Raw genomic sequence first — 12,620 nt, 5'->3', positions numbered from 1 at the left:
AGGACCAATGCTAGTATTGCCCAGGCCTGGCATGCTAAGATGACTCAGTCAAAGAATACTCCTCAACAATGTTGAGACCAAAGAATTCACTGCACTTCCCATGAGGAAAGAGGAGGCCCACTATTTAGAAAGCGACCACCCCACACACTCTGCAGGAAAAATTTAAAAATAAATAAAAATAAATAAATAAATAAAACACTGCACTCTAGGCAAAAGAGACAGTGTAAAACAAATTTTACAGGAACTAGACATGCCTGACTCAATCTAGTGTGGAAGGCAGACAGCGGATGTGAGACTGAACAGGCACAAAACATATCAAGGAGAGCCTGGTGGGCCATACGAGGGAAATCCAGTCTTTCTTTTTCTCCTGCTAGTGCAGACTTTCAAGCAGGTCAGAGATATAATCAGAATCACATCTTATATGTGATACCGGAAACTGCAGATAGTATCTCTGAGTCAGATGAGACCCAACTATCTACTCTAGGTACCTGGGAGGATAGCAGAACCATTAAGAGAGAGAGGGTTTTTTTGGTTTTGTTTTTTTAAATAAAGAGGAGTAAATGGTACCAGCAGATAGCATAATGGTTACATCTCTGAATTCCCACATGGCCGACCATGGTTTGAGTCCAGGACCTGGCAGCTTAAAACTCATGCTGAACGTGTGTATGCCCAAAAATCTCGAGAAGAGAATGGAGAAGGGATTGCAGTGTGTGGCCATCTCCCCTGCAGAATATCTAGCAGGTAAATTTCCAGCAGGTTATTAAGACTGAGTCTAAGGCTGACACCCATAGCCTGGTGGTTAAGGAGCTAGATCCCTTGTGGCCAACTGCAGTTCGAATCCTGGCCCTAGCAACTTTAAAAATACACCAGATGCATGCGTGTGCATCCCCAAATCCCACCAAGATGGAAAGATGGAGAAGAGTTTGTGGCATGTCCACATCCCATTAGAGAATCAATCAATCTCTCTCTCTCTCTCTCTCTCTCTAATACACATGCCCTCTGGCAATTAAAGAAAAAAATTTTAAAAAGACTTAATCTTGAGCCTGTAGGTTAAGTCAGGGAAGATTTTAGAAATTTTTTTTAAATCTACATATTTAAAAATAAGTGGAACTGAAACCCTGGATATAACTGAGGTACTTTGTGGGGACAATGACCTGTGATCACTATTGGCCAAGAAATCAAACCCAGGTAACCACAATGTGTAATGGCATAAGAGCATTACTGCTAAGAGCCTGCGGGGGAAATACAAGCACTTCACAATGTTCGTGGAAAATGGGTATTATGAAAAATTATTGAAATGCAAGCGTTTCAAGAATTTTTGGACCAAAATTAACTCACACTTTAATTTCATTTTTCCATGAACCTTTTGAAGTCCTCACACATAAGAGGACATGTCGAACAGGATGCCAAAGGAACACGCTCTTTCAAGGAGACAGTGATGAACAGTGTCAGGTGCAACAGAGACGTCAAGTGAAATTAGAACTAAATGAATTCACTAGATGCGGTGCACAAGAGGTCACAGGCAATCTCAGCAAAAACAGTTCAAGCAGGATGGGGTCAAGAGGCCAGAGAGCAACAGAGCAAGTTTGAGAAGTAAATGAGGAATGGTCAGTGTGCGGTGGGTGAATGAAAACACCATGGGAAGTGCAGATGAGAAGGGGCGACAGTGAGGTACTTCGGAGAGGAGTGCACCCACGGTTCGCGTGGTTTAGGGACGTTTTCTAGGAGGAGGACCTTCCAGGGAAGACAAGGGGCAGACAAAAACAAAGGAACCCTAAGTGAGAGTTTAGGGATGCAACAAATACTCCCCCTCAGCACTACAGACAGGGAGGGCCAGGTAACTGTGTTGGGGGCGCTGCCCTGTGCACTGCAGGATGTTTAGCAGCATCCCTGGCCTCAACCTGCTAGATGCCAGGTGCCAGCAGCACACGTATCACCCCCCAGCCCACCCTCAGCCCAGCTGAGATGACCAAAAATGTCTCTAGACATTGCCAGATGTCCCCTGGGGGCAAAATCACTCCTGCATTCCCATCTTAGTTGAGAATTTCTGGGAACAGGATGGGGAGAAAAAGATGGAGTAACTGATGGAAAAAGACTGCCAAAGCAGCAGTGGAGCTCAGGGTCCCTGGGTGGGAACCAGTCTCACACAGCAGCATCCTCTGAGACAGAAGGGAAAGATGGCTCTGGGGAGGGAGGGGATGGTAAATTTGTAGACTGAGTCAGAAGCTGAAGAAAATCAGCCAGAAGGCTCAAGGTTCTCAGTAGAGTAGAAGTAAGGACATGTGCTGAGAATGAGTGGTGGTGATTTCGTGGCAGGTCTGAAAGCAGTCCAGGGAAGACCAACAGAAAACCACCATACTGAGAATGTGAAAAGGCACCGAACCACAGAAATCACCTTCTATACATTGATTACAGTCCCAAAGGGCTCATGAATCTATAGGAATTTCAATTGTATAATGGAAAGAACAGACTCCTGAGAGATACCTGGGAAACTAATCTATTTTTAAAATAACCTAATTTCTATTGGATAATGTGAAGTGTGTTCTACACAATCAATGTCTAAATCAACTTTTGGTAAATAACCTGTTTAAGTAAGAGAATGTCGGTGGTTGTAACTAGTTCCTGGTTCTAACTGGTTGAACTGCTACTTGACCCATAGTCAGGAAAACTAGAACAGAAAGGAGCAGCTGCAAACACAGGAGCATGTTAAATGAGTCTTCAGAGGACAAAGGCCTGCTCACTCCTGCCCTCTACAAGAGGGCTACAAACTCAAATGATTACAGAACCAGGAAGCTAGAAAAGCTGCCTCAAGTCTATGCTTGGAAATGAACCACCAGCATGAAGTCAAGAGAAACTGCTATGGTTTGAATGTAAACCTCAAAAATTAATGTTATGAAATTTGGTTGTAATGGAATTAAGAGGGATTAAGAGGTGGGACCTTTGGGAGATGATTAGGACTACGGTGGGACTCTCATGATATAGTCCTAGTGGGTTTATAAGGAGAGGGACACATGGACACAGACAGATGTACACTTCTCTGTCTCACCCTGTGAGCCCTTCTGCCACTTTATCACCAGCAAGAAGATATTCAGCAGATGCAGGCCCTTGATCCTGGACCTAACCTCTATTCTTTATAAGCTGCCCAGACTCATGTATTTCTGTTATTAGCAACACAGTGGACTAGCAGACACAAAGCACTGTCCTTAGGTAAAAGAGATATGAAAAGCTAAACACATCAGTCAGGCCGTGAGTAGAAAGAGTAACCAAAGCAGAAGGGAAAACCCAAGTCTCGTCTCTACACAGATTTGGAGTCCAAATTCAAACTACTCTTGGGGTGCCAGAGACCCATCTGAGGAGAGATCAAAAGCTCTCCAGAAGCAGCAAATCCACAGGGTCCCATTGAGACAAATACAAAACCATCCAAAGAAACAACCTAAAAGCCAGGCAAAGAAGTGACGAGAGACTGGGTCCAAATCAGCAGAAACCAAGATGGCGCCTGGAACAACCTCTGCCTAACCTTCAAACTCACTAAACTCCCCACTGAACCATATTATGCTAGATGACACTCCCATGTGCACCATGACAGTATGGAATAACCATGGCAACAATCAGAACTACACTAATAAGGCCAGAAAATGAGAGACGGTGGTTCCAGGAAAACTACTGCCCCTTTCCAGGACAAATCATGAACAAATACCTTAGCCTGGAAGTAAGCCCAGCCCTATAAGCCAGATACCCATCAATGTCAGTGATGCCCTGCCTATGGGGTAGCCCTTCTAGCTTTCCTTTCGAGTAACAGTTCTCCCCTTCCTCCCAGAGTAAGGAATGAACTGTTCGCCCACCTCTTATGCAGCCACTCTGCCTATGGAGTAGTCTGCTTTTGTACACTTTCCTTAATAAACATGCTTTCACTCTTCCTCAATGGTTCGCTCTTGAATTCTTTCCCACGCAAAGCCAAGGACGCTCACACTCTGGGTAAAGACCAGCAAGGGTTGAGACTCCCCAGCAACAAAGAATGTAAACTCCAGGACCAAGCTATTAACAGGCCTGTATTAGAACTACTTTAAGAACACTCTTTATGAAGAAGGAAGCTGAACCAACAAAGGAGAAATGGGTGAATGAAGAACGGTGAGCAAAGAAATCAGAAAAACACATCAGTGAGTAAATATGTTTGCCTTGGTGAGCAACTATTCACTATCTTATAGGCTTAATGTGGCTTAAACAAGACGAAACTAATGCATAGATAACAACATGGAAAAAAGGGTGACGATTAAGAGGTACATCATTCTAAAATCTTAGTCTTATTTAGGAGGACAGGAATAATAATTAAGCTTTGGGGGCCAGCAGTTAGTGTAATGGTTATGTCGCTGAACTCCCATGTAGTCGACCGTGGTTCAAGTCCCAGACCCAGTGGCTTAAACTCATGCCAGGCACGTGTATGTGCATGCCCAAGATCCCGAGAGGAGAATAGAGGAGAAGGGATTGTGGCGTGGCCATCCCCCCTGGGGGGTGATTTCTCGCTTTATGTCTCTCTGTCTCTCTCTGTCTGTCTGGCGAGCACACACGCCCTATAGCAAAAACCTCTCCCCCAAAAAAAATAATAATAAAGCTTTGACTTTAAGTAAATACACATGTTAAAATTTTGGTCTGGCTAGAGGGTGTGTACACTCCCCAGAGACAGAGAGAGAGACAGACAGAGATGGAGAGGAGAAAGCACCTCCCATAGGAAATGGTCGCACTGTAATCCCTCCTCCAACACAGTCTTTTCTCCCTTCTTTTTGACCCTTTTCTTTTTTGGGGGAGGGGAGAGGTTTTTGCTATAGGGCACGTGCGCTCGCCAGACAGACAGTGACAGAGAGACAGAAAGCGAGAAATCACCCCCCAGGGGGGATGGCCACACCGCAATCCCTTCTCCTCTATTCTCCTCTCGGGATCTTGGGCACACACGCACACGCGCCCGGAGTGGGTTTTAAGCCACCAGGTCCGGGACGCGAACCGCAGTCGACCACGTGGGAGTCCAGCGACATAGCCATTACGCTAACTGCTGGTTCCCTATCTCTCCCTTGTTTTGGAATTTTGGAGACACACACACACACACACACACATACACACACACACATAGACACACATACACATACCCACCCAGCGTGTTTCTCAAGCTGCCAGCCTGGGATTCAAACCACACAGTCAGCCATGTGGGATCTGGCTGCCTGAACCACCAGGCCCCGTGTTAAAATTTTAAGAGTAACTAAATTTCTGGCTTCAACCCTTTAACAGAGGAGTTCAAAGTTGTCTTCCTTACAGTGAAAAAGAGGCAGGAGAATTTCAAGTTCATGCCTTTCTTTAAAGCCAGCGTTCACAGATTGAACAACCAGTTGGCTCAAACACTAGAGAGAAACAGGAGGGAGAGGTGATAACCATGCGCTCACCTGGGGTAAAATGACACCGAAAACAGGAGTTCAGGCAGAAGAGTTGACAAATAGGTGAAACCGATGTAGCTTGCTAACAGGACAGTGTGAAACCAATGGAGGTTGCAGAAACTGGGGAGACCCCAACCTCTGCAGGATCTTCCTCTACCAAGCCCCCCCCACCCACCAGGGACAGAGGCTGACAGAGAAAATAGGCCTGAGGACTGCCCATTGTGATGTAGCCCTGATGACAGAACAGAGGGATGCCTGAAAGGCAGAGCTCCACACCCAGATCACTCCTCTCTCTCCACCAGTGAAGACAAGCCTTTATCTGTGAAAGAAAAGATAGTGATTACTTCTACCCTTAAGACAAAGGTGGAAACTCAAAGCAGGGGGGAACTCTACTTTGGGGACAGAATTCCACTGAGCCATCCTAACAGCCAGGGGTAGGGCAGACAGTGGGACTCAACCTGAAGTTGAGGCTCAATCAGAACAAAGGAGACCACATCCCACCACCCTTCCCCACTTCCAGGTTAACAGACTTCAAGGAACACTGAAACAGAATCCAAGTCATCCCCATCATCCCCATATGGGCAGGGGACTGGTCCAAGACCCCATGTATATAAAAATTATCAGGTATTCAAGTTCCCTACATAAAATAGTGTAGTTATCAGCATATAACCTAAAACATCTTCCCTTATACTTTTTAAATACTTATTATTATTATTCATTTTGACAAGAGAAAGAGCAGGCTGCCAGGTCCAGGACTTGAACCACGGTCAGCAATGTGGGAGTCCAATGCCTTAACCACCGGGCCACCTGCTGTCCCCCCTTTTATTGATTCATTCTTCATTTTGACCAGAGAGAGAGAGAATCTTCCCTTATACTTTAAATCACCTCTCAATTATTTATGCTGACATATAATGGAAGGCTGAGGCAAAATAAGTGTTTAGGGTCAAAGAAAGGACAATCACCCAAACACACAGCATCCATGTTTGCCATGAATAGTATGTGCTGAGGGGATTTCAGGGCAACTGTAAAGGCAAAAGTCGCAAATGGGCAAAGAGATTCATCAAAGTCTCACTTTGGTCAAACGCTACAGCAAAGAGTCTTGTACAGAAATGATCGGCTAAATCTCAAAGATGAGGGGAGCAAGATGATCTCCTTGTCACTGGGGGCTGGCACGGAAGTCGGTAAGCCTGGCATGTCGCACATGATTTAAAGAGGGAAGAATGAGTTCAGTGCTCACGCAATGAGTAGATCATCTTCTTTGGGAGCTGGGTGGACCTGGGGGACTGGCGACAGCTGCAAAACTCTGCCCAGGGCTGTCGACATTCTTGTCTTCCCTCTTGTTATGAGCTTTGTTAATGAAACCTTAGGGAGGGGTCAAAGGGAACTGTCCTCTCCTTTGGTGACCTACAGGTCAATAATGGACTGGAACAAAGTCCTTTCCTGTACTGTGGGAGATAAAAGGGCTCAAACATGACCCAGAAACAGGGGCAGGTCCACATTCCAAGGTCAGTCACCTTCCATGTGCCCGAGTTCAGTTTCCTTCAACTGTCTCTGGGTCTTACTTCAGAATAAATGGGCTTTTTAAATTGTTAACTTATCACTTATAATACCTAATACAATGTAAATAGTAATTATACTTCACTGTTTTCCTATTTGTATTACTTTTCTTATTGTTACTTCTTATTGTGGGTTCTTTTTCTTTCTTCTTTTTTTTTTCTAGAATGTTTTAGATCTGTGGTTGGTTAAATCTGCGGATGCAGAACCCATGGATATGGAGGGTTGACTATACTACTGAGAGAGAGGCAGGAGAAAAACAGGAGCATCTTTTTTTTTAAATGATTATTTATTTAATTTTATTTATCCATTCATTTATTTTAATTTGACAGAGAGAGATGCACAGAGAGAAGAGAGGGAAAAGGAGAAAGCAAGCCACCAGGTCTGGTATTCAAACTGTGGTTGGACATGTGGGAGTGTCCAGCGCCCTAACCACCATGCCACCTGCTGGTTCCGAAAAACAGGAGCATCCTAAGAGACACTGAAGCCCAGTTCAAAGTGGAGACCTAGGAAAATATGGAGAAGTAGGACATCTGTGTTACACAGGCATGGTTTGTTGCCTGTTGGTGATGACGTGTATAGTAGTATCAACTTGTCTGCTGTGTGGCGTATATCATGTTGGGTATAATCTCTTTACAAACTAAATGATGTATAATGACTGAATGTATAAAAATAATAAGTAATACTAATTTTAAAAAAAAGTGGAGACCTAGAAATCTGAATAGAACAGAAGCAACTCCCACCCTAACCACCAAGTATCTCTAAGAACATCTAAAGCCTAAGGTACAATGAGGGTAACCACCACCACACAAAAACTCAAACCCAGTCAACTCCTAACTATAGTAACTCATAAACCAGCACTAAAGGCCTAGCAGAAGGAAAGACGTGCCCATTTACAGACATACAAATTACGTACCTCAATCTCTAATGTTAACGGGTCAGGCTTACAACGACAACAAAATCATAAGGCCTAGGAAAAGGCAAAGAAAAAACACTCAGAAAAGACAAAGAATTTATCAGAACCAGACGCAAAATCAAACAGATGTTAGAAATGTCTAGAAAGAAAATGAAAATATTCTAAGTAATATGTTGAGAGCTCTAAACCAAAAGGAGGACATGTAAAATCAGATGGGTAATTTCAATAGAGAGATGGAAACTGTAAAACAGAATAAAATTAAAGTGCTAAAAATGAAAAACAATTAAGAAGGATGAAGAATGCCTTTAATGGGCTCATCAGACACTCAGTTCAGCCAAGGAAAGAATTACTGAATTTGAAGATAGGTCAAAAAAGGGGTCAGGTGGCATGGTGGTGAAGGGCGCTGGACTCCCACATGGCCAGCCGAGTCCCATCACGTCCTGGACCTGGTGGCTTGACTTCTCACTTTCCCTCTCTCTCGCTCTGTCTCTCTCTGGTCAAATTTAAATAAATAAATAAAGTGAAATAAATAATTATTTTTAAAAACAGAAGAAGATAGGTCAAAAGAAATTACCCCAACCAAAATACTGAAAGAAAATAGTGGGGGAGGCCCAGCTCCACGGCTTAGTGGTTAAGGGAATCAGATCCTATATAGTCAACTGTGGTTCGAGTTCTGGTCATAGTGGCTTGAAAAACACACTGAGAGGGACCAGCAGTTGACGTAATGGCTATGTCGCTGGACTCGCATGTAGTCAACGGCAGTTTGAGTCCCAGATCTGGCAGCTTTAACTCACGCAGGGGGGGGGTATTGCTGTTGTGCCAAGATCCCGAGAGGAGAATGGAGGAGAAGGGACTGCGGCATGGCCATCCCCCCTGGGGGGTGATTTCTCACTTTCTCTCTGTCTCTCTGGCAAGCGCACACACCCTATAAAAAAAACCTCTCCAAAAAAAAAAAAAGAAAGAAAGAAAGAAAGAAAGAAAGAAAGAAAGAAAGAAAGAAAGAAAGAAAGAAAGAAAGAAAAACACACTGAGCACACGTGCATGTGAGCCCAGAGTCCCGACAGGATGGGAAGATGAGAAAGGATTGTGGTATGACCATGCTCTACTGTGGGGATGCTTTCTCCCTCTCCCTCTCTCTGTCCTGAACATAGGAATAAGACCCCGAGCGTGTTTGTGTCTTTCACAATGTCAGACTTTATTACATCCCATAAAACAGCATAGCAAAGCATTCAAGTCAAGGGATGAGACAACTCTCACTGGCCGATCACCCTGAGCAGTCTCTGGAGGCAAAAAACCAGTCATGGGTCCCAGATGTCCCAGGCATTTATTTACTCTCGAAGGGAGGGAGCCAGTCCACTCCATTCCTGGAAGTCTCACGAATAGACCTGGATGGAGGTAGTGAGTCTTGGGCAGTCTCAGACACCAAGGTCTGCTAGTCTCTTGGGGTGGCCGGGAGTGATGCACTCTGGTCATGTTGCCAGGAGCAAATGGCAAAGTGGCATTGGAAAGGGCTCCTTTTCTGCCCCCGGGTAAGCAGTGTCAGATTAGCACCTGTGTCTAAGACTATCACATGGTGAGTCTGTGCTGCTCAGCTTGGGTAGGCTAACATGTCTGGAGTTATCACGCCCAGGTGTTTGTTACTCCTACTGGATGTTCCCCCATGTCCCTTTGGTCTGGCAGGTGAAGGGAGGAATCGGGGTGTACATGTCACACTTTTTATTATTCAGTGCAATCTTGTCATTGTGTAACACAGTGCTCACTACACTACTTCTGTCTCTCTCTCCCTGGCAACTGTACCTCCCCTCTGGTAATAAAAAGAAAAAAAGTGGGGGAAAAAAAAAAGAATATCAAGATCTGTGGGACATACAAGGGATCTTCAAATAGTTCATGGGAGGGGCCAGCAGGTGGCATGGAGGTTAAGGCACTAGATCCCACAAGGCGAACTGCGTGGTTCGAGTCTGGGACCCAGCAGCAGGTGCATGTGCATGCATGCCCAAAATACCGAGAGGAGAATGCAGAAGGGACTGCAGAGTGACCATCTGCCCTGGAGGGTGATTTCTCACTTTGCCTATCTCTGTCCCTCTCTCTGTGACTCTCTGGCGAGTGCACATACCCTATGGCAAGAGAATCTAAAAAAAAAAAAAAAAAGTTTATGGGAAATATATTATTTAAAAAGTATGCATGGATTTCAAATTTTTTTTGTGCCAAAATAAATTTGTACTTTAATTCCACTTTTCCACAAGATTGTTGAGGTCCAGTCATATCAAAGGTAATAACTGGGATCACAGAAAGAGGAGAATGGGACAGAAGAAATATTTGAAGAGATAATGGCTGCAAATATTCCAAACTAATGTTGGACATCTAACCAGAAACCCCAGACAATCATAAAAAAAAAATAAAAAAATTAAAAAAAACAAAGAAAGATAAATACCCCCTCAAAAAAAAAGTATTGCCACTTTCACTCAGCACTTACAACACTCGAGGCTAAAATCCAGAAGTCCTGCCACTGCCACTCCTTAAAAGCCACGCATCTCTGTCAACATCATCACCAGGTCTTCAATTCAATGACAAACGAGTGCCACCTCACAATGCTCACTTCCAGATCCAAGTTTGGCTCTGCGTAACTGACTGATCAAACCTGGATCATAAGCTTGTGTCCCAGTTGCAGGAGAGACTAAGGGTGCAAGTTTTCTGGGAAAGTGGGGCCCTCAATAAGAAAAATGATCAAAACATAGAGAAAACATTTAAAAACCCTGGGTAACCGGAAATGACAAAAATCTACAACAGCATTAACCAGCTATTGTATGGTGGCTTCTCTGGCGATCACACTGTAACATCAGAGGAAATTTTTGTAAGAAAAAAAATTTACCTGGATGTGATAACTCATTTAAAACCAGTTTCCCAATCTAAGGGAATAGGCAGTCATCTAGAGGCACGTGAAGCAACATCTTCCCAGAACGTCACTTTCGCTTACAGGTAAGTAACGGATGATGCAGATACGTACACGCACAGGCGCACAGAACTTAGGAACTAGAACTCAGCATTGCAATGGATCCCTGCGATAAATCATGAACAAAATGCAAAGAAATGTCATTCCTGTAGTGGTCAACTTTGGCCTCCCCCTCATCTGCCATAATATTGTGTCATCGGAAGAAAAGTCAGGATGTATTTTTCTATGTTGTTGTATGCAAAAATGCGACTTTTCCCATGACCCAATATAAACGGCTGTAGAAAAGCTTCTGGATCTCACAGGGATGTTAGCACCTACTCATACGCTATTGTGGATCCATCTGTATAACACAGGTATGTCCTGGGTGGGTGACCATACACAGGACAGGTATGTCCACAGAGCAAGCGGACAGGATCACCCACTAGATAGGAACCCGATACAGAAGAGAAGGAAGAAGGTACCGACAGGAGGAGATAGAGGGGCAGAGGAGCACCTTGTATGAGAGAAATCTGTACAGAGCGTTTCCCATGTGCCTGGCAATGTGCTCCATGCTGAGGCAACAGCCGTCAGCACTCACGCCTCCACGTAGCTTATAAAACGGAGGGTACCATCTGCTTCTCCATTTCTCCTAAGGCCCCCCCCATTTAAACTCCTGATTCTCGTGTTGCCTTTGTATGCTCTCAGAGCAAAGGCAAAATGGACAGAATCAGGACCAGAAAGAAAGGAAAAATGAGATCTGGATGTAACTGGGGTACAAGCAGCAAAGCAAGCCTTGTAATACACAAACCCACTTTATTTCTTGTCATTCTACCACCTTTATATACCTATTCATAGACCCACGTCTCTGAACACGCCCTCTGCCTGTAAAGGGCTGCCTCTGGCCCTCCTTCAAGACTCTTCACAAGCACTCAGAAACCTTGGCCTTTCCCAGCCCCCTTCAGTCTGCATAAGTGTGCCTCTCCTGGCCTAAAGTACCAGCACCCCGTACTTCTACCTAAATGCACACGTGGCTCTCTACTTGTCACTGTTTTCTGCCTCTGCTGGCTTATCAACTTCAGATGGCAGACCTCGGCATGTCTCTACATCCCATCACTTGCCAGGATGCTGACAACACCCTTTTAGTGACCTGAACACCACCACAAACCCAAGTCGCTGCTCTGCATAAGGTCAACAAACGGACTTCCTTTACCAACCCAGCACATAGGAAAAGTCTCAAAAACATAACTCAAAACCAAAGGCAGTAGCTCTGAATGCTAGAGAAGCCACCAGCACAGAAACATCATTTTCAAGCTAAAGTCTGAAAGCAACTAGGAAAGACTGCAGAGTGGGTACAGAATGCTGCAGAAAAGCATAGGAACTCATGGCAGAAGTGAGCGAAGTTAAAGTCTGCATCAAAATGTAGATCTCAAAGGAAATGGAACAGGAGGTGATGCTGTGGTCATTACTTGTGTACGTGGAAGGAAAAAGTGGGCACAGCATGCTACAAAGGCACAAACTAACAACCTGACGCCAAGACCTGAATAAGTGCTCATTTAATCATCAAGGCCAGCAAAAGTTAGCATGCATGAAGACATCCAAGAAAGAACTGAGCACATAGGGACAGTAACTGCGGGAGAAAAAAAAAAAATCAGGATATAGGGAAAAAAAACCTAAAAAACATAAAAACCATTCAGTACTTCCATGTTCATTTGTAAGCTCACTTGAATATAAAAACGTTTGATAGAGACCAGTTTCCTATAAAGGATAAGGCCTCAGAATGTGAACCAGATTTGAAAATGGT

At 44.3% G+C, this 12,620-nt stretch overlaps 1 long non-coding RNA gene across 2 annotated transcripts in view; it reads right to left on the bottom strand.

The window, feature by feature from the left end:
- Positions 1-7,390: 7,390 nt before the first annotated feature.
- LOC106735902 (uncharacterized) overlaps positions 7,391-12,620 on the bottom strand; it is an 8,261-nt gene continuing 3,031 nt past the window's right edge. Inside the window, exons 2-4 of one of the 2 annotated variants that reach the window (XR_001371083.2) lie at positions 10,760-10,946; positions 7,891-7,944; positions 7,391-7,480 (exon numbers count right to left, since the gene is read on the bottom strand). This is a non-coding gene — a long non-coding RNA (uncharacterized LOC106735902). The remainder of the gene's footprint in view (positions 7,481-7,890; positions 7,945-10,759; positions 10,947-12,620) is intronic. The other variant, XR_001371084.2, reaches the window with a different exon arrangement.

The sequence above is a fragment of the Tupaia chinensis genome, unplaced genomic scaffold, assembly GCF_000334495.1.
Source record: "Tupaia chinensis unplaced genomic scaffold, TupChi_1.0 Scaffold000567_1, whole genome shotgun sequence".
NCBI lineage: Eukaryota > Metazoa > Chordata > Mammalia > Scandentia > Tupaiidae > Tupaia > Tupaia belangeri.
This window is presented reverse-complemented; position numbering and strand designations above follow the sequence as displayed.